At 31.5% G+C, this 24,477-nt stretch overlaps 1 protein-coding gene across 6 annotated transcripts in view; it reads right to left on the reverse strand.

The window, feature by feature from the left end:
* The window catches only part of LOC127706637 (neurofascin-like), a 99,516-nt gene that overhangs the window by 69,420 nt on the left and 5,619 nt on the right, over window positions 1-24,477 (reverse strand). For 5 of the 6 annotated variants that reach the window (XM_052211331.1, XM_052211295.1, XM_052211303.1 and 2 more), the window contains 2 exons: window positions 15,772-15,817; window positions 483-559 (listed from right to left, as the gene is read on the reverse strand). The gene's annotated coding sequence lies outside the window, so the exon portion shown is untranslated. Of the gene's footprint in view, window positions 1-482; window positions 927-15,771; window positions 15,818-24,477 lie in introns of those variants that run through there. The other variant, XM_052211308.1, reaches the window with a different exon arrangement.

Genomic DNA, 24,477 nt, shown 5'->3' on the forward strand with positions numbered 1-24,477 from the left:
TGCCAACCCCACCACCCTCCTCCCTTTTTTTAAATCATTGTACACTTACAGAGGTAAGATAATTTCTCTCTTTTAGCATGCTTAGTTAAATGAGATGATACATAATTATCACTAAAGTACATATTATTAATATAAAGCATGCAGAGCAGACAGTTCAATATCTTCATTAATGAAATGTTTCAAACCCTGTGCCAAGGAAATTATATTTTTATCCTGAGACAAGTATATTACTTTCATATGTACAACATATACTATTTCATATGACCAAAATTGTTAACATTGTAATCAATCTCAATACTATTTTTATTCATATGAATAAAAAAACATTAATATTTTATTTCATTTTTTTCCTAGTGAAAGCTTTGACAGTGATATATTAGCTAACCTCATGGCCAGTGACATTTAGATCAATAAAAATGACTGTATACATTTAACATGATCATCCAGTAAACAAATTATATCCATTGACAATTAGAACTTACCAAATATCTGCAGATAAATCTTTTATTTCATCCTCTGATTTCTATCTGTGTCCCATAGAAATATTCCAATAGTTCATCTACAATCACAGATAACAATTGTATTACTCCAAATCTATTGATGAAATAGAAACAACTAATTATCCAACTAATTCCAAATGCTCCAAATAAAAAAAGTCAAAATTTGTCAATTTCCAATTAAAATGAAAATATTTTCCAAGACTGATTAATTTTTCCGATCAACAAATTGTTAGTCCAGATGAATAACACAACTGACTATAACGATGTCCTAGTCATCAATAATCACGTCTGTGTGTATGCCATCAACTTCAGCAGCAACACAGAGCATGCCTATACAGTATTACTCACTCAACTGATGAATATTAATTTTTGTCCTATAGAAACTGACAAGATAACCTTAGAAAAAAAAGTTTTCTTTAATAAAAAATCAAAACTGAAAAGATTATATGTTGTAGTAAGATGAGAAAAATTATCGTAATTTATTTTTAGCTATGTAGCTATATCAATTAGATCGGGGATGGATAATTATGTTAATGGCAACAACAGCTTTTAAAATCAATATATATAAAATTTAAGAAAAATTTTAATAAAATGAAGGTTTAGAAGAGAAAATCAATAACAAACAACAGGTTTTTATGTGAATATCAAAGGTTGATTAAACTACTTGTATTGTATTCGAATTAATGTGTTACATTCTTCAGGAATGAATTGATCCAATAATTTGCTTGTTCCATGTTGAAAATAGGTTGCATCATGTTACATAATCTGAAGACATTACTGTGTTATTAAATTTACTTCTATGGGGTAACAACAGGAAAAAGTATTGTATCAACAACAATCACGATTAATGGATTATATTTTTTTTTCTGAAAATGAAGAGATAAAGCCACTTCTTAGGTCATTATAGACACAAATTCAGCAATTTGATTTTTTTTTAAATCTTTTTTTTTTTTTTTTAAACAAATTGCATTCAGTGGCAGATCCAGAACTTTTCATAAAGGGGGGCTGGATCCGCCTATGGCATTTACTAAGTAAGAATGAGAATAATTATTCAATTTTAAATTAAAATATTGTTCCATGATAAGGATCTAAATCATCATATTTGAATAACAATCATCATTTAAAATTAAAATCTATTTAAAATTAATATCTGTTTAAAATTAAAATCTATTTAAAATGCAAAAAAAAAAAAAAAAAAAATTCATTTGTTTTTTATTCTAAACATAAAATTCTTTCTTTATTAGACAGATAAACATTATGAAAGTCAGCCAGGAACAAATCTGTTTGAATATATGAAAGATTATATAGTTTGCAGATTCCACCGTGACCATGTTGTATGCAGATGTCTAGAGATACCTACTTTACAGAAAACACATACTTATCTGCCTTATATCTCTTATCTTTTGTCTGCATGGTAATTACAATCATTTTTGTTTAATTGGACAAGTACAAAAGCCAGGAAGAAGATAATTTTCCACATGACTACATTTAAAAATGCACAAAACTGCAAACCAGGTGTCATGTTCAAATAAAATTAGTCAAATTAGTGAACCTTGATAAGGGTTACCTTTAACTGACATGTTTTTCAATAGCATTAACTTAACAAACCGTAAGTTTATTTTTCTTTCATTTCTTTAAAGAAACATGTCAAATAAAGTTAAAAGTCAAACATATAATTGAAAAAACTTTCAATTTTTTACTGATGTTATTCTTAAACCTGGGCAGCAAAACAGCACGATACAATAGTTAGATTCTTATAATCTGTATAATTACCAACTTTGATGCTTTGTTATATTTATTGAATTTAAAATATGATCAACCCTTAGGAGAATGTATCTCTAGAAAATTGAATGCAATTTTACAGGACCCATCAGCATTTAACTTAAAAATAAAACTTTTTCCAATTTAGCGGCCAATATCTTTATGACTGTAGATTATATCTGACAATTTTAATTTCTTTAAAATGGAAACAAAGGAACCTTGTATGGTATATTCATTTATAACACAAAACCCTATACATATACACACTTTTTGGACCTATAGGCTATAGAAAAAGAAATAGTACAAGTTTGAAGTTAATTATTTTCATTGCTTATACATTACGTTATGGACTTTGTATTTATTTTTCGAAATAGTTCAAATCTTCAATATGAATAATCCTGTCAAAATTGTATAATGTCAGGGCACAAAATGACAAATATATTTATAACACCATTGGAATGACAGGTGCCAGCCGGACCTAAAATCTAAAACAGATGGAGTCCTGCACCTAACTTAATTATAGCCTCTAGTTGATTAATGAATGGAGACAGGGAAACCAGTGCTCAATCAGTCATGGTTCAATGGTTCATTACCAGACTGACCATCAAGTCAATACACTAGGGAGCAATCTAACCAGATCTATTGTTACAGGACTAAATAATTAATTAACATTTCCTCCAAGGGCATGTTCCAACTAGCTCCTAACATATATATACAGTCAGTGGCTTTCTGGAGAAAATGATCAGTATTTTTTTTTTCTCATTACTATACCAGCTAAAGGGTCGGAAAGTACCCCTTTTTTCCAAGAGTTAGGAGATATATATATAAATCACAGAACCCCAATCCAATCCAGTGTTTTCTAAAATATAACATTTTTCACTGTTTTTTTTTCTCTTCTAAAAGCATTCCTTTTTTGTATAATTTCCATTTAAAAATGTAGAATGTGTCCATGGGACACACATGATGTCCCTTCTTGCATATATGTCTATTTATGTTATAAAGGGACTTAATTCAAGAATGATAAAAGTGACACCACCCAGATTTGGATTCGAGTTTTGTGGTAATAAGCATTGTGTATTATGTTTAATAACATTTGGTACAGGCAAACTTAAGTTAATGAACGGAAGAGAAAAATTCAGCAATTTTTCCATTTGTAAAGGGGCATAACTCTTAGAACAGTAAAAGGGATGCCACTCAAATTCAAACGTGATCTGTGCTTTGTGGTAAAAGCATTGTGTATAAGTTTCATAATATTTGGTTGAGGCAAACTAAAGTTAGAGAACGGAAACCAATTTCAAAATGTATGTACTGTGGCGGGGGCATAAAAATGCAAAATCACTATCTATAAGTAATTATTTGTAAAATCAAAAGCCTAATAATTGGACATGTTTTTACTTTTTGGACTGATTGCATGTTCAGAATAACCTGAGATGAAGACAGAAACAGGTCATCGCTTCACAAATAATTCTATAAATAACTTGATCACGAAGATCTTGGTGAGCATATTGTTCTTACAATTCCTAAGTGATTTAATTATATATATATATATAATATATATATATATATATATCTAGACTGCAATGTTAATTGAATGTTGGTTATCGATCCAGTTGAAATCGTAGAAGAGGGGGTGACATACAGTGCTCAGTTCTGAAATTTTTAAAATGATTTATTTTTTTAGGCCAGCTCCTTATTTGTGGAGATCACCACAGTGCAAGTAAACAGGAAGATTATTATATTTCTAAAAGGAAGATGTCATTAGAAACATTATGCCATAAAATTGTATCTTTTAATTGATATAAGTGTTAATTTGAAAGAAATATTACACTGTTTTACAGTGTCCACTTTCAATAAGTACCTCTTACTTCAGAATTTAATATAAAAGCTATTTTTATACATTTTATTACTTTTTTTTAAATGCGTCATTTAGAGATATCAATATTTTTGGTAAAAAAAACCACCCTGTGCTGTTCCTATTGAATTTAAATTATAAGTTCATTCCCTGAAGTAATTTGGTAAAATCTGATAGGATTTTTTATCATTTAGGGTGTGGATCCAGTATATCGCCTATCAAAAGACTTATTTCTAAAAAAAAATCTATTTTGTTTTCATTAGCTGTAACTCTCCCCCTTAAACCTGGGCGAGTGGTGTAACATAACAACATACAAACCAACTAAAATATCTGATGCCCTTACACTTTCTTCAATAAAATGCTTCGCTGGGGCGCAGCTTGATACGACCGCAGAGGTCGAACCCTGAACAGTTGGGGCAAGTATGGACACAACATTCAAGCTTGATACAGCACTGAATTTGGATTGTAATTAAATATTTGACACAGCATAGGTTTCTGACACAGAATGAATGTGGTCTAAGAACTTAAAAATTTTTAATTTATCTATTCAAACCATATATCATTATTATTTGCTTTTATATATAAATCAGAAATAACCAATTTAAAATGGAAAATTTCAAAAAAAAAAAAGGAAAAAAAATCCCCCTCCCCCCAAAATTTTTTGAACCCCCTTATGATTCATCACCCTCAAACACAATCCCAGCCTTCCCTTTGTGGTATGGTACCTTGCAGTACATATGATGGACTGTGAAACTAAGATCAGGAGTTTGGGAAATTTTGGTCAGGAGATTAGGACTCAGATCAGGAGGTTTTTAATCGACATAAATTCTGTCGTAAATGTAACCGTGTGCTGTAGAAATTGTCTGTTAAAGTGTGCTTTCTTCAACTTTCCATCCGAATGTATTATGTTTATAGTACCCTTGTACTTATAAATTTTCTCTATCTTTTTAAACTTTCAACTTGTTCAATCTAACATTTTTCTTTTTAAGTATGTTCTTTAATTTTTTTAGGTCATATCTTTTTTTCCATTATTCATTGCAATCAGAATATTTGCTTATCTATCTGCAAGTAGATCTTTTATTTTAATCTTTATGCAAGTAGATTTTTAATGCATGATAAGTAACACATTCAAACTGAATACATGGGTCATAGTTAATATATAAATTTCAATTTAAGCCTTGAAAGGAAGTATAGAACCCTCAAATAATTTTCAAATTATTATTTTTTTATTTGTCCTAAGACATTTAAAATCATTTAATTACCATCCTTTTATGATTATTTGTTCAATTTATATTTTATTTATATTCTTTTAAAAATTTACATTATTTAAAGGAAAGTAACTTAAAACAGGATAAATCAAGGGAAGTAACCCAACATTCATTTATAAATATACAAAGTTTTATTACACAACGGCAGTTAGCCTGATGTAAAAATCGTTGATTACCAGTATATTTGACACCCAAGGTGACAAGTGAAGCCATATAATTATCATGTTAATTGATTTACAGGTAAAATATAACTTCAGGTAATGTCAGTTACACCAGATATGTTGGGCTGAAATTTTTCATTCATGAAATATTTCATACACAGGATTTTTTTTGTCTTCAACGGGAGGTCGGGAGGAGACCCCTGAAAACGGGATTATTGTATTCCCTTCAGGAGGTTCACATGTATGATTACTGTACAATTTCAGGGAGATCAATACACTTGAACAAAAGTTATTGTCTGGAAACTAGAAAAATGCTTATTTTTTGGCTCCTTTTTGGCCCAAAATTCCTAAACATTTACGGCAATTACCCCCAAACTCAAACCCAGCTTTCCCTTTGTGATATGGAACCTTGCAGTACAATTTCATAAAGATCCATACACTTGCACACAAGTTATTGTCCTGAAACTAGAAAAATGCTTGTTTTTTTCCCCTTTATGGCCCCTAATTCCTCAAATTTCTAGGGATTTAACCCCGAAATCAATCCCAGCCTTTCCTTTGTGGTATGGTACCTTGCAGTACAATTTCAGAGAGATCCATACACTTGAACAAGTTATTGTCTGGAAACTAGAAAAATGCTTATTGTTGGCCCCTTTTTGGCCCCCTATTCCTGAAGTTGTGGGAAATTACCCCCAAAATCAATTCCAGCTTTCCCTTTGTGATATGGAACCTTGTAGTACAATTTCATAAAGATCCATACACTTACACACAAGTTATTGTCATGAAACTAGAAAAATGCTTGTTTTTTGCCCCTTTTTGGCCCCTAATTCCTAAAATTTGGAGGCAATTACCCCCAAAATCAATTCCAGCATTCCCTTTGAGATATGGAACCTTGTGGAACAATGTCAGAGAGATCCATACACTTGAACACAAGTTATTGTCATGAAACTAGAAAAATGCTTGTTTTTTGCCCCTTTTTGGCCCCTAATTCCTAAAATTTGGAGGCAATTACCCCCAAAATCAATCCCAGCATTCCCTTTGTGATATGGAACCTTGTGGTACAATGTCAGAGAGATCCATACACTAACACACAAGTTATGTCTGGAAGTTACAAAAATGCTTATTTTTGGCCCCTTTTTGGCCCCTAATTCCTTAACTGTTGGTACCATAACCCCCAAAATCAATCCCCACCTTCCTTTTGAGGTATTGAACCTTATGGTAAAATTTCATAGAGATCCATTCACTTAAACTAAAGTTAGAGTGCGAAAACCAATGTGTATTCGGACGACGACGCCGGACGACGACGACGACGACGACGCCAACGTCATACCAATATACGACCACAAAATTTTTTTGCGGTCGTATAAAAACTGCTGGATTCATATGGTTCATACAGTTTTACAATAAACTAAAATTTAACTATTACAAAATGTAATTTACATCAAACTTCAGTTGACCTATATAGTCCCCTGGGAAAAATATCAATTTTCAATTGATTTTAGCTAAAATGTTGTATCTCTGTAAAAAATGTAATTATACTACATGTATAATGCTGTACTCATATCAACATCCATGCTTTTATCAACCACCTAACCCATCTCAATAAAAGAGGACAGTACTTTTTGGTGCATTTGAAACGCTTTTATGGATTTACCTTCATCGGAGCACTCAAACCCGAAAATATGAAAAAGCATGTATAAGTTCATGTACTTGGACATGTGAGGAGCTTGAGACCAAAAGGACCTTAAAAGGAATAGAGCATAGTTCAGCTAAGGCCAACTTTGTCTATTAAAGGGAGTAAGATATAAATATCTATTCGATGGGTTCTTGATTAATACCTTCTCTTAAACAGGTTACTTTTAGTATCTATTTTTTTCTATTTAAGGAAACATTGCTCAATAATTTGCTACTTTTGATTGTCCCCTTGGTAAAATTATCCATGTTTTACAATTCTTTATTCATAATTAATGACAATGACTAATACTTAATTCAGATTAGAAACGGCCTAGAAATTTTAACAATGTACGGAAATACTAAAATGTACAGTATATATTGACTTAGTTTTTTTAATCAGAAACTATTTTTTTTCCCTTCATCTACCTGAGATGTGAGTCAGATAAATTTCTTCATCATGTTCAGCCTTTAACCTTTTGTAGAAAATTGATTTTATTCAGACATTCTATTCCAAAACATCAAGCTTCCTGCAGCTCTATAAACAATATGTACTTTATTGCTTCCCAATCGATATTGGAAAATATTATTCCTGGACAACACTCATGGTATCCAGAGCTGTCATTTGTAGCTTGATGTTTAATGAATTAGTATTTTGCTGTTGTAAATGAGTTCTATAGCATAAGAGTGGATGTCAGTAGACTAGCATAAGTATTTTGGATAATGGACCCATAACAATCAACACAAGCACATTTTGATAAAACCCAGGACTTGACATTGTCCTTTATCAACTAAGTTTTAATCCTACATGGACCTTTAAAAAATGTAATTAAATTTTGTTTATTAGATACAGTATTATATGATATTGTTACTGAGTCAATATTGATCGTGAGATGTCAATTTGGATAAGTATTGATTCTGAACATGAAGATACAATGCTTTACCATGGAGGATTCTTCAATAACTAATAGGACAAAACACTGATGATAATTTTTTTGGCCGAAACACTGATAATAATTTTTTTCTAATACAAATGTACTATAACCACCCCTGTATAAAACAATACTGCTGATAAAAACAAGACCAGGCAAAGACAAATGTCCCAACATCAGGTATTTCTATGTCCTCCTCAAAGCATTATGAGGGGATTAAAATAGGTAACAAAACCTACACATTCATAACATTATTTGCTATCAGTTCAGCCACACAGAAATCAGTCAAAACTCTTGTACAATCACAATCAGATGTAACTTGATAGGGTTTTCTAATATCAAGACAATCATGGCTGATCTGGCAGGCAATTACAACCAACAATATTGTTGAAAAAAACCAAAAAAGTCAAATGGTAGTAAAAGACTATATGCGCAATTATATAAAAAATCTAATCTCGATATCTGCTAGTAAACTAGTAACTGTCATTTTTATGATTTGTTGATTATAATCAAAATAGCTATATATAATTATAGACCAATTTTGCATTATGTTTTTCTGTATGTTATTGAGATTAGAAAAACCCAGAAGATGATCCAGAAAGAGGTTTTAGGTGAAAACATACAAAAGACATCACAGCTATAATTGCAGGATGATCACTTTTAGATTTGAAAATGTTCAATTTACAGTTAAAACAGCATTTGAAGGAAACAGCCTTTAATAAGTTTCATGGTGTGCAAAAATGTGATTAAGTCCACCATAAATTTTATCCGTTAAAAGTAGTATGGTCAGCCCAAGAGTAGCTCATTTATACTCAATATACATGTACATATAGATTCTACCACTGCTTCAAGTGTGATACAATATTTATCCACTCCAGACAGTAATATTTTCAAATTAAAAACACTAGGCTTGCCGAGCATTTTAAATATTTAAAATTTAACTCTTGAGAGTGGATAAATATCGTATTGCACAAGATTTGGTGGTGGAATCAGCTCCCCTTATGATTTTTAGGCGATATACAGACAATCCTTCTTTTCGAATTATCTGTAAAAAGATGTGTTCTTTCTATGTGACATCATCAGGCATAACGTCACAATAGGAAATTCAGAAGAAAGCAAGAAAATTTGATGTCATTATTGAATTTTGACCAATGAAGAACTGAGATCAAATGAACCACACGTTGATCAAATAAAAATTATCAACAGGTCAGGAAAATGATATATTGGGTAAGAATTAGAGAAATGTATATATCAAACAAATTACACCTCAACATCTGACAAAGGCAGATGATTATGAAAATCATGCTTCTTATAATAATTGCATGTTTAAAAGATTTCAATTTCAACAATACCAAGATTCAAATTATCCATCTTAAATTGATGAAACATATTTAAAGCCAAAATAAAAGTTTGGATGCCCACGGAAAAGAATAAAAGCCTATTGACATTTACTTTTGTAAAAACCTCTGCAGTTAAGTTGCTACATGCAGAAAATTATTCAAATGAACATCCTGTTCACAAAGCGGAAATTGTATTGTGTCAATATTCAACAAGTTTGAATGTTAAATGAAGCCAATTATAGCAACTGTAGCCTGCAGATTCTAAATACGTTTTGAGTTCACACTGACGCCATGTAAATCGCATCAATTTTCTGCATGTAAAGACCATCAAGTATTACTGATGCAGAAAAATAGCAATTGAGAATACTATACTGGTCATACAATCTCAATAAAATGGTAATACAATCATTTTCTTCATACTTCTCTTGGGTAAAACAATCTGACCGAAAACCAAAACTAGCTTTCTTCTATGATGAGTCATGTCATGATTAAATATCTGTCACTTTTCTGATTTCTGCATCGGCAGGAGTTATATATATTCAAACACTTAAAACTGTCATATAATTTTGGATTTGTTATTCTATCACTATTGATTAAGTAATGGATAAAAACATATTCAAAATATGTTTGCCTGATACCCCTTCATATTCCTGACGTATTCCTGACCTATTCCTGACATACTTAATAAGCCTGTTATCTATAATGAGATTCTATAATTTGTTAACATAACAACCCCCTCCCCATTCCCACCAAATGATTTTTGTGTCAGCTTTTACTTCTTCAGGCCTAATGCTCAAGATCTCAAGGATATGAAGAACAGTAATAACACTTAAAACTGCTGTTTCTTTTGGTTTTGTTAAATGTGTGTAGAGATTTTGTTTCTGAATTAATAAAGCATATCCTTTCTTTTCCATTATTACCATAAAATTCTCAACAGTAACTTAATTATTATCACAATATCAAAATGAACATGTTATTATCACAATATCAAAATGAACATTTTATTATCACAATATCAAAATGAACATGTTATTATCACAATATCAAAATGAACATGTCTTTTTGCTTTCTGTATTAGGTTGTTGTCTCATTGAGTATACCCCACATCTCCTTTTAATCATATGCATGTACATACATACAAGGTTTAATACCGTTTTTATAAAGGTTATTTATTATATCTTCAGAGTAGCTGAGTAACAGCTAATACTTTATGTTTCTAATCAGCCTGTCATAAGTCATTATACATTGTTGTTGCTGCAATACTTTTTTCCATTCCTTTCAGCAATAAATACATCATATTGTGTCTGTTTTATTTTTCTAGAAAGCAATTTTGTTTTAAAAACATCAAACAATCATATTTTCTTTTAAGTAACAATTACATATTATGTTGCTACACAGAACAGTTGAAAATGTTGCAGTATCAACAAACAGTTATCATAATAGGGCACTTCAGTTTCCTGTACATTTTTCTTTAAGCAGAAACTCAAAATACATCACAAATTAACCATGAAAATTAAATGTGGTATGATTGCCAAGGGACAACTGTCCATCAAAGACCAAGAGACATGAATTTAAGCAGCTTTATGTCACCGAAGGACTTCAACAATGAGCAAAACCCACACAGCAGTTGGCTATAAACAGCCACAAAATGACAAAATGTGAAACAACTCAAACAAGAAAACCAATTCACATTAATCTTTAATAGGTTTAAAAGTCAATATGGTCCCTGTGGAAATAATGAAAAATGGTCATTAATATTGTATACCTATTTTCATTGAATGTGATATAACTACACCTACTTATGAAGGTGGATGATTTTATGATATAAATCATGCTTGACAGTAAGAGCTTTCAAAGGTATCTCTTCATAAAACTTCAGGATTATAGATCAATCAAAATAACTCTAATATACCACAGACATGATATGTCTGGATTTAATAAAGAAGCAAAAAATAAAGGAGAAAATGAAGTTGGCCATTTCTGGAATTCCTTCATTATCACCATCCATTCTTGATTACTCACCAATACTGAAGTCCAGGACTTTACTACAATAATGAATTTACCTTAATTTTACTAGTTGACCACTGATATTTACAAAACAATAAGTTTTGATCAATTGTGATCTCTTGTGAAATTAAAAAAATACAGAAAAATGTTATACTTCCTTAAAGGGTCAGTAAAGGTCTACCGTACTGTGGACATTGAAAAAAATGTTTGTGCACTAACACATACCTGCCAACCCTCCCGGTTTGAGCGGGAGACTCCCGCTCAAATGGCGAAATTCAGGAAATCTCCCGCTTGTCGGTACCCTCCCGCGCGGGATATTTTAACCTTGAATTACGTTTTTGTCTCACTGATGAGGGTTGTTTTTACCTGTAAATCATTGACCATGTGAAATTAAATGGCTTGACTTGACAGCTTGGGTGTCAAACATAGTACTAATTAACGATCATTAACGACTTTTGCTTCAAGCAAAACACTTCATAGAAATTTCGGGTTACTTCCCCTGTTTAATCCTGTTTTAAGTTACCCTTCTTAAAATAATGTGAATTGATAAAACAATATAAACTAAATACAAATTAAACAAAAATCATAAAAGGATGGCAATTAAAACATTTTGTATGCCTTAAGACAAAAAATTTGTAAGGGTTCCGCGGAACCCAGTGTCTCCCCTACTTTTTCTGTTAATCGCAGGCTCAACAAAAATGAGGAAGTAAATCAATAAAAATATTCCTCTTGATACTATCTTTTGATTGTAAGAAGCTTCTGTCCAAGTTTGGTAAAAATCCAGGATAGTTTATGAATCTAATAAATGTTTAAAATCTTTAACTGCAGACTGAATGTAATGTTAACTGGAAGAAAACAAAATTTCCTTCTAGATACTAGCATTTGATTATAAACAAGCTTCTGTCCAAGTTTGGTACAAATCCAAAATAGTATAAGAAAGTTATTAAAATTTTAAAAACTTTAACCACAGAGTGAATGTGTTGTTTCCTGGCAGAAAATCAAAGTCCATTTAAAAGTAAAATACGGAAAAAATGGATTTATTTTTTTACAAAATTTCCTTCTAGATACTAGCTTTTAATCATAAACAAGCTTCTGTCCAAGATTGGTACAAATCCAAAATAGTATAAGAAAGTTATTAAAATTTTAAAAACTTTAACCACAGAGTGAATGTGTTGTTTCCTGACAGAAAATCTAAGTCCATTTAAAAGTAAAATAAGGAAAAAACGGATTTTTTTTTTACAAAGTTTCCTTCTGGATACTATCTTATGATCATAAACAAGCTTCTGTCCAAGTTTGGTAGAAATTCAGGATAGTTTAAGAAAGTTATTAAAATTTCAAAAACTTTAACCACAGAGTGAATATTTGTGGACGCCGCCGACGACAACGACGCCGACAGAATGTAGGATCGCTATGTCTCGCTTTTTCGACTAAAGTCGAAGGCTCGACAAAAAAATAATTATATTTTAAAAATCACGTAAAAGATCTATACTTCTATTCAATGTTTATATTGAAATTTATAAGATATGTATTGAACCAAATTAATTGACACATACAAAATGCACCTGTGACAACATGATTGCTCTCTTATAACAGAGGTATCTGGAGTGAAAATTGTCTGGAAGGGATTCAAAAGTCAAAGTTGATGAAATAGGAAAGAAACAAGCAACACACCTTCTGTAGGATATAACCATATTTAAAGAAACAAAGTATATTTATTAACTCTTATATGTGTTTCGTAGATTTATAAATAAACACGTCATATATTTCACTTGAAAATGTCGTTCGCCGCAAAATCTCCCCCTCAGCTGTCATAGTTGAGAGGAGATCTCCCTCTTTGAAGGTTTCAGAGGTTGGCAGGTATGACTAACATTTAGTAAATGGTTTTTTTTCTAAAAAGTACCAAAAATATGAAAGTCTATCTTTCTGTATAGTAAAAGAATAATTCAATTCTTATTGTATTAGAACACAAATCTTTCTTTAAAACAACAACTGGAACAAAATATCAATAGCAAATTATAGAGGATTATGTTTGCTATTGGTAAAACAAAAATTGGTATAAAAGAAAATATTCAACAAATTTCCTTTCAATCAATAATATCTATAATTCCTAGGAAGGAAGTCAAATAAAGGAAATTAAGTTTTGTATAACAGATGTGTCAAAGATAATACCCATTTATTTCTAATCATTACTGATTCAATACACCTGATGAAGTTATACCATTCACTGGCATTCAGGTCTTTACTCAAGAAATATTTTGATAATTTGCTAAGAGTTGTTTTCTTTTTAACTTTTGGTGAGCAGCTAGGTGAATATTTTTATTTCTTTTTCATTTAGATTTCTCAAGTTAGTATTTTATGTGTTTTTTAATATTAGTGCTAGGTTTATAATAATAAACATGAAGTTGTGAAAACATTTTAAATGGTTGTAGATAATCTTATCAATTCTTACACCATTAAATTTTAACAAAAGCTACCTTACCTAAATTGAGAAAATCAATTCAATTCAATAATCCCTTTCATCTATTCTAATGAATTTCTATAATTCATCTGTCTACACTAATGATTTCTCAAACACATGAAAATCCCTTGACCAGACTCAGCCTACAATGATAAAGTGGACAGCTGGGGATACAGGTCATCTGACCATAAATTCATCCCCTGGGACATGGTTCCATTATCAAAGGTTATTTTGTTAGATTTTTATACCTTTGGTGCCAACCCATGCTGTGATGACAATAGTAGATTGTGTAAGGACTATTGTAAGGTTAATAGAGTGTAAACAAATATAACAAGTTTTTATGTTTGTTGATTTAATTTAAATCACCATTTAAATCTCCATATTGTTGAATACTGATAAAATCTAAGTAACTTGAATTTGCAAGTGAATCTGAAATTATTTAATTTTGACCTTATAAATAAGATTAGATTAAATAATAATAATCCATTAGGATTGTTAACGAGGTGGGACAGGGTCAAAATCATAAAGTTGTTAAAACCTACAAGAATTTGAAAATCAAAAAGTCTATGTAGGTTACAATACACCATTAGATTTTATGGGCGCAGCCATTTTATGAGCATAACATGGTATTCAGAATTAAGAGTATAGCTAATCCTGATTGGTTGATATGTGCGCCCGTTATTTTTTGTTATTAGAGACTTCGTGCATTCTGCATTATACCAAAGGCCAAATAAATTATTTTCCTTAGCCCTAACGGAACTGAGATGTCTTTTAAACGCTAGGATGAGACACGTATTTTTATGTGCAAAATTGATAGGCATGGGAGATAAGTACAAATTACGCTAAGAAAAGCAACGCGAACCTATATTTTTTGGACCAAAAAATACTGTCCTAATAACTTTTCTTTAATTCTAGCAAGGTTTCGTTTAAAAAATCAACTTTCTAAAGTCTGTATCTCGAAAAAGGCTATCATTGTCGCCTATGGGGAAATTAATTGTTTATTTCAATCTATAATCACACTTCAATCATTTACCCACCATTTTTGCTCATTTCCCCCCCCCCCCCCCCCCCCAAAAAAAAAACCATAATTATTATATTATTCTAAGGACTTCCAACACAATTTTTATTATACTTTAAAAATTTCCAAAAATTATTCAACTTTTTTCATTCTATCAGCTCTACATGCATCTTTAGACATTTATAATAAGTGATTTGTCTAAAAAAAAAATTCAGTAGTGTTAGAACCTCATATTACACATATGAAGATTTGCTACTGAAATTTTAGTAAGGCCTTGGTAAGAAATCAATTCAGGGGAAATTAGCTGTTCCTCATTTAAGAAGTACAGCATATGAATTTACATTTTTTTCTTTAGATATGATGTTAGATATATAACTTAGCAGCAAATTGATAAAAATAAAAAAATAATGGATAACCCTTGAAAGTGGAATAAAAAATGATTAAACTCTCCTGATAACATTGAATATTAAGTACAAAAACTTAAAAGATTTCGTAAAATTAACCAGGAGTCCTATAGCCTAAGTAGAATCCAGTTGAACAGTTTGTCAGGCATGTAAAAATTCTATATTTATTTTTATGAAGATATTCAAAATGATACTTGATAGAAACAAATTGTTTTTTCAGCTTGACCTTGTTAGCAAAAACAGCTATTGTGAAGAATTTTGGTATTGGAATTAATTTCCAAACCCCAAAAGAACAGATCCAATGATGTTATTGTTTTGTCTGTAATGCTGTTAGTGATTATACAAGTAAATTAACAAACAACGGTAATTAAACAATTACATAACATGTAATTCTCTACATACCAAACCATGCCTGATCTTTACTTGCTCTCTTTGTTATACAACACAGCTGTAATGTACAATTAAACTAGCTTATTAACATGTATCTTACAAGAGGATAACTAATTTGTTTGGGAAATATGTATTTAATTAAACTCCTAGAATGCAATCTTATTTTCTATTGTAACACAGCACAATACAATTTTGATAGAATCTTACTTAGATTTTAACAAATAAATGGAGAATGTGTCCATGGGACACAGATGATGCCCCCGCTTGCATATAACATTATAAAGGGCATCACTCAAGAACGGTAAAAGTGATGCTACCCAAATTCGAACTTGATCTGTGTTTTGTGATAATAAGCATTGTGTATAATTTTCATAACATTTAGTTGAGGCCAACTTAAGTTAGAGAACAGAAACCAATTTTTGGACATACGTACGGACGGACAAGGTAACACTTGATGCCCCCTCCGCTGCAGCAGGGCATAAGCTGCAACGGGGCATAAAAATTGTCCATGAATGAAAGAGGTCATCATGTTCATAATCCTATAATCTCCTAGATTCCATTTTGAAATTACTGAATTTGGCTCTTAAAAATAGGAAATTGGTATGTAAGAAATTTCATATCCTCAGAAGTACCAAAAAAAAATTGTAGCATTGTGACATAGCAATAGCTATTAGTCAATAGGATATTTGTGAACTATAACAGGGTGGATTTAATTTTGACTCAATGCTGTTATCTGATTGATAAAAATTGACAAGGATCAACAAACTTTATTTTTTTCAGTAGTGCAGAATAAAAGGAGATAAAAGAATATATATGTCAATGTCAGAGACAGCAACCCCAACAACACAAATAACCAAAAGACATCAAGAGGTCAATTTACAGTCTTTTACAAAACATAATGCAATATATGTCAAGCTCTAAATCTTCCCGAAGTCTAAACAAGTTATGACAGAGATTATCTTAGATGTAACTGTTAGGCTGATTGAATAGAATTCTATTTCACCATTTTGATCTCAACACTTAACATTGAGTTAACAAAGTCTGTAATATTAATAGATATGTATATGAATAAATTAAGATGCATGGCTACCTCAATTCTGATAATACATCAACCAAACAACAAGAATAACAAAAAGACATCCTACTGAACTATGTTTGAAAGAACTGGGTATACAAGATTCTGAAAAGAAAGGAATCATAGGGATTGTTTTATTTTTTAATGTGGGAATCATATTTGTATACTTTCACATATTCCAAGTTCAGAAAAGAAGGTAAATATAAGTTAAAAACTGTGCATCTGGTGCAGTAAAATTAGTACACAAATATTAATGTTATTGTAAGGTTTTGTTTATTTTCTAATAATGGGTTAATTCATTTATATACTATTTATATTTATAAACTAAACTGTTTCATTTTATGAAATGGATTAGAATAGAAAGATATTAACAGAATTTTACCATAATAATGATATTAATATCTTCTATAAAATTATTCTCCATTTCAATTATCATTTTTATCCATCACTTTGATGTCCACAATTAAACTAAACCAAGGAACAAAGAAATAACTTTATTCTTCCCTCCCTCTAGACATCATAATAAAAATATAATAACTCAAACCAATCAATATGTCCATCCTTGGGAGACAACAGCTGCATGGAGGACGAAATTAAATTTAGAGAAAGACATCTGTAACCATTTCATTAATAATTCACTTTCCAATATTGCTTCTTCTTTGTTTCAAACCAGATAGCAAGTAAAAGTTCAAAGGTCTCTCATCAAAACTACCAAATTTCTAAATAATTCATACATTAATATAAAATATTTGACCACTGAAATCATTGTTACTTTTTTACATTATATACTACTACAGAAACATTTTAAAACATCCAACAGTGAAAAAGTCTTAAATACAATTTCGCTAATTTTTAGAAGTCATTACAGCAAAGAGCAAAATCCCAAGAATTTGATTTTTTAAAAGATCAAGTAAAATATGTACTTCCAAAATCATGCATTTGTTAACCAATTCTTAAATTGATCAGTTCAACTTGAGGTAATAAAAGCTACAAAAGGTAGCTGAAATGGTAAAAGGGTTGATTTGGGTATGTAATGTAAACTATATGGCCCTGAAAAACCTCCAATAAAACTTCCTATCACCTGATCTAATGAGAGAACACAATAATTCAATATATACATTCATATAATTATTAGTTTTTTGCAGACATATTGTTCTTAAATCATACAGCTATATTCAAATTATTTATGGGTCCATAAAACCGGATTGAAGTGGGAGGCGAGTATCTGACGAGTCACTAGACATTGCAGCCGACAAGTGAAACAAACATACAAACTCCCCTTGTTTAGAACCAAAAACCTTTGAAAAAATCAGGTACCACACTATATTATTCAGTTTGCACCAAAATCTTTTCCAACTACTAGTCCAAAGACCAATATTCAGACATTTTTCTTGTGTGTCTAAACAAAGTTTTGCAAATACTTACTAGTCGAATAAGTTTTACTAGTCTGGTGCATCAGACAATTGGCTAATGGTGCAGACTGTATTAAAGCTATTTTAAACAACTGCTAGATGACTGAAATTAATATTGCTATTTTGAAACATCCTTAAGGTGCCTCAATCTTAGATTTATAGTAACAGATTTCTTGTTGGTTTCCCTTTTCTTTTTTTTTTACACATTCAATTTTTTTAAATGTACCAGTATTTTAAACTGGCGACAAAATTTTGTTAGCATATGTATGTTTTGGTTGTGAATTCTATCTTAAAAACAAGTTTGTAATAGTGCATATAAATGTGTAACACTTGTAGCCTTTTATATAGCCTAGTGAAGACAATTATATCTGCACATACATGTATCACAAAACAGCCAAGAATACTAAGTGCTAGTTTTTCAGTCAGTTTATGAAAACAGGTATTATCTACATAAGTTTTCTTTTCAGATATTGGACATCCAATTAATATCATCATCTTCCATAAATAACAATAAAATGCTCTGCTGAACGCAGCTTGATACGACCGCAGAGGTCGAACCCTGAACAGTTGGGGCAAGTATGGACACAACATTCAAGCTTGATACAGCACTGAATTTGGATTGTGATTAAATATTTGACACAGCATACGTTTCTGACACAGAATGAATGTGGTCTAAGAACTTAAAAAATTTTAATTTACCTATTCAAACCATATCATTATTATTTGCTTTTAGATAACCAATTTAAAATGGAAAATTTTAAAGGAAAAAAAATCCCCCCCCCCCCCCCGAAATGTTTTGAACCCCCTTATGATTCATCACTCCCAAACTCAATCCCAGCCTTCCCTTTGTGGTATGGTACCTTGCAGTACAATTTCAGAGAGATCCATACACTTGAACACAAGTTATTGTCTGGAAACTAGAAAAATGCTTGTTTTTTGGCCCCTTTTTGGCCCCAAATTCCTAAACGTTTAGGGCATTACCCCCAAACTCAAACCCAGTTTTCCCTTTGTGATATGGAACCTTGTAGTACAATTTCATAAAGATCCATACACTAACACAGAAGTTATTGCCCTGAAATTAGAAAAATGCTTGTTTTTGCCCTTTTTTGGCCCCTAATTCCTAAAATTTTGAGGCAGTTACCCCTTAAATCAATGCCATCCTTCCCTTTGTGGTATGGTACCTTGCAGTACAATTTCAGAGAGATCCATACACTTGAACACAAGTTATTGTCTGGAAATTAGAAAAATGCTTATTTTTGGCCCCTTATTCCTAAACTTTTTGAGCAATTACCCCCAAACTCAATTCCAGCTTTCCCTTTGTGATATGGAACCTTGTAGTACAATTTCAGAAAGATCCATACACTTACACACAAGTTTTTGTCATGTAACTAGAAAAATATTTGTTTTTTGCCCCTTTTTTGGCCCCTAATTCCTAAAATTTTGAGGCAATTACCCCCAAAATCAATCCCAGCATTCCCTTTGTGATATGGAACCTTGTGGTACAATGTCAGAGAGATCCATACACTAACACACAAGTTATGTCTGGAAGTTACAAAAATGCTTATTTTTGGCCCCTTTTTGGCCCCTAATACCTTAACTGTTGGTACCATAACCCCCAAAATCAATCCCAACCTTCCCTTTGTGGTATTGAACCTTATGGTAAAATTTCATAGAGATCCATTCACTTAAACTAAAGTTAGAGTGCGAAAACCAATGTGTCTTTGGACGACGACGAAGCCAACGTCATACCAATATACGACCGCAAAAAATTTTGCGGTCGTATAAAAATGAATCACAAAAAGATTTTGTACCACTGTGCAAATTAATATTGCCATATTTATGATGTTTATAATCAGTTTCCATTTTTACCAAAACTTTATTATTATCATAATATGAGGATTTGTGAAAAAATGGAAAGTTTAGAGAAAAATCTCTTTTAAGGCATGATCTAAATATTGATTAAAAAGAAAATTGAAATTTACAATACAACCATAATTCCATATTTAGCATCATACAATTTCAATAAAGCCTTATTGATTAAAACCATAGCATCATAATTAAAACATCATGTTGAAAATTACCAAAATATTTCATGCAGAAATGATTGCCGATACAATCAGATGGAAACATATTTAACCAATCAAGCTAAATATCAATTTTGCTTTTTATCATTTCATTTCTTTTTTATAGACTTGCATTAGGAATGAATAATCAGTATTTAATTATCCCCTGCATGTGTTGAATTGACCTAAGATGACCCATGGATGTGGTCAGTCTCACAAGTTATTAGAAAATTATATTGTTTGGGACAATTTAATGACATGTTGTGACAAAAGCCCTCTCAACATTAATACAGATCCTTTCCCTCCGCTTACTGAGTTGTAATTGGATTTCAGAATGATTCATTGCCTAGTACATACGTACGACTTTATTCAATTATTGAACATTAAGGCTAAAAAGGCACTTCCGAAACTATACACTTAGGCTATAAGGAATTATTCTTCTAACAGTAAAGACTAAATGAGTGTAATATTAATTAAGTCTCTAATGATTTTTTTTTTCAATCACAGCATGTAAAAGATGGTCAGGCCAAATAAAAAACACCAAAATTTGTAGTTCTGTTTTCTGCTTGTACCCTAAATTTACATGCATACCCTAACACATTTTATGGACATTTTTGGTTAAGCACAGTTAATAGATACATTTTTAGTTAAGCACTGTTAAAGTCAAAAACATTTTCCTATATAGTATATTTAAAATTAAGAATGGAGAGAAATATATATACTTTTTATTTGCTTCATGTTTTGAAGTTCTATTTGAATTTGGCCTTCCTTCTTGTTTTATTTGAGCGACTCTGATGAGTGTTATGCAGACTGACAGCGTGTCTGGCATGTTTACTACTCTTTGATGAGTTTTTTGGACCATCACATTGTTTGAACTAAACCTCCTTAAATATAAGACATTAAATCATTTTAAAAATATTCAGTTGGCCTATTATTTCTTATACTGTCAAGCCTTAAAAAATAAGCCAATTTATAGGTTTTCTTTCTGATATTGTCAAGCCATAAAAAGAAGCCAATTTAATACTTACTTTTAATATTTTCTCATTACTGAACATGTGAAAAAAAAAAAAAAAATTTCTGCACTGTTCACATAACATTGCCCAGAAACTGAAAATTGCTTCAATTTGAGGCCTCACAAGCAATATGGATTTCTTGGGAAACACATGATTTTTTGGGCTAAATAAGTCCAACAGTTTTTGGGATAGTGATAGTCCAAAAAACATGTCTTTCCCAAAAAATTTCTTGAAATTCATATTGCTTGTTAGGCCTCTTTTCAGAGTTTATGTGATCGTGAAGAATGTCAGAGTGCAGTTTGGGCTGGCCTACATGTAACCATCACCGCCAATAGGATTCAATGTACTGTCTGAATCATTTCACAAATTTTTTTCATGCGTTTATTTATATATTGTGATTGTTGAACAGTGGCCAAAAAAGGGAGATTGATTATTGCGATGTTGATAAATGCTACAAACAAATAATACCCTCAATATTTTATTTTCAAGTTTTTATTTTTGCGAAACTTATCATATCGCAATAAACGCATATTTCAACATAGCAAACATTTCTGAATTTCCAGTAATAAAGACAAGAGGCTCTCAAGAGCCTGAATTGCTCACCTGTAATTTTTTGCTTAAATCTTTCATCAATGATTATTTTTCCTTTTTAATATATATCAATGATGGCTTAAAAATGCCATTTAAATGTTCTATGTATCTGTCATATTTTCTTCAAAAGCAAAAAAATGCATTTTACCCCTATGTTCCATTTTAGCCATAGTGGCTGTGTTTCTTGACATACAAGGAAAAAAAATACAAAATTTATACTAGATACTCTGAAACTCATTCAGCCCAAGTTTGGCTGTAATTGATTCAGCAGTTTCGAAGGAGAAGAATTTTTGAAGTAAGCAAACTAGATGAACAAGTTGTGAAAAATTGTCTTTAAAGGGCAATAACTCCTTAAGGGTCAATTGGCAATTTTGGTCATATAAAACTTATTTGTAGATCTTACTTTGCTGGTTTTTTGCTGTTTACAGTTTATTAATATCTATAATAATATTCAAGATAATAACTGAAAACTGCAAAATTTCCTTAAAATCATCAATTCAGGGGCAATAACCTAACAAGAGTGCACACGCTGAAATGTCTCGCCTTCTTTACTAATCATTGATATAATGTTGATAGTCCTAAATTTAAAGCTTTACTACAACTATCACATACACTTAACATGATTCAAGAAAATGAGGTCAAGGTCATATAAACCAAACAAGAAATACATGTACACCTTACAATCATTCAATACACTAAATATAGTTGACCTATTGTTTATAGTTTCTAAGATACAGACTTAACCAAGAAAACTAAACATTGACCAATGAACCAAGAAAATGAGGTCAAGGTCAGATGAACAATGCCAGGCAGACATGTACTACAGCTTGCAATCCTTCCATACAACAAATATAGTTGACCTATTGCTTATAGTATTAGAAAAACAGACCAAAACACAAAAACTTAACACTGAGCAATGAACCGTGAAAATGAGGTCAAGGTCAAATAAAACCTGCAAGACTGACAGGTACATCATAAAATATTTCCATACACCAAATATAGATGACCTATTGCATAAAGTATTAGAAAAAAAGACCAAAACTCAAAAACTTAACTTTGACCACTGAACCATGAAAATGAGGTCAAGGTCAGATGACACCTGCCAGTTGGACATGTACACCTTACAGTCCGTCCATACACCGAATATACTAGACCTATTGCTTATAGTATCTGAGATATGGACTTGACCACCAAAACTTAACCTTGTTCATTGATCCATGAAATGAGGTCGAGGTCAAGTGAAAACTGTGTGACGGGCATGAGGACCTTGCAAGGTACGCCCATACCAAATATAGTTGAACTATTGCATATAGTATTAGAAAAAAAGACCAAAACTCAAAAACTTAACTTTGACCACTGAACCATGAAAATGAGGTCAAGGTCAGATGACACCTGCCCGCTAGACATGTACACCTTACAATCATTCCATACACCAAATATAGTAGACCTATGGCATACAGTATAAGAAAAACAGACCAAAACACAAAAACTTAACTATAACCACTGAACCATGAAAATGAGGTCAAGGTCAGATGACACCTGCCAGATGGACATGTACACCTTACAGTCCTTCCATACACCGAATATACTAGACCTATTGCTTATAGTATCTGAGATATGGACTTGACCACCAAAACTTAACCTTGTTCACTGATCCATGAAATGAGGTCGAGGTCAAGTGAAAACTGTCTGACGGGCATGAGGACCTTGCAAGGTACGCACATACCAAATATAGTTATCCTATTACTTATAATAAGAGAGAATCTAACATTACAAAAAATGTTAACTTTTTTTTCAAGTAGTCACTGAACCATGAAAATGAGGTCAAGGACATTGGACATGTGACTGACGGAAACTTCGTAACATGAGGCATCCATATACAAAGTATGAAGCATCCAGACCTTCCACCTTCTAAAATATAAAGCTTTTAAGAAGTTAGCTAACGCCGCCGCCGCCGCCGTAGCCGCCGCCGCCGCCGCCGCCGGATCGCTATCCCTATGTCAAGCTTTCTGCGACAAAAGTCGCAGGCTCGACAAAAATCAGATTTGGCTGATAATTTCAGGGCAGGTAGACCTTGACGTAATGAATACTTTAACTTCTTGTCTGATTTGCTCTAAAGGCTTTAGTTTTTGAGATATAAGTCAAAAACTGCATTTTACCCTATGTTCTATTTTTAGCCATGGCGGCCATGTTTTCTGAGGAAACAAAAAAAATAAAACACAAACTTTATTCTAGATAACCTAAGCATCATACAGCTTAAGTTTGGTTTAATTTAGTTCAGTAGTTACAGAGGAGAAGATTTTTTAGTTAGAAAACATGATAAACAAATTGTGTAAAATTTTCCTTAAAGAGCAATAACTCCTTCAGGGGTCAATTGACAATTTTGGTCATATAAACTTATTTGTAGATCTTACTTTGCTAAACATTTTTGCTCTTTACAGTTTATCTTTATCTATAATAATATTCAAGATAATAACCAAAAACTGCAAAATTTCCTTAAAATTACCAATTTAGTGGCGCAACCCAACAATGTGTTGTTAGATTCATCTGAAAATTTCAGGGCT

Source organism: Mytilus californianus, unplaced genomic scaffold, assembly GCF_021869535.1.
Source record: "Mytilus californianus isolate M0D057914Y unplaced genomic scaffold, xbMytCali1.0.p SCAF_1, whole genome shotgun sequence".
Lineage (NCBI taxonomy): Eukaryota > Metazoa > Mollusca > Bivalvia > Mytilida > Mytilidae > Mytilus > Mytilus californianus.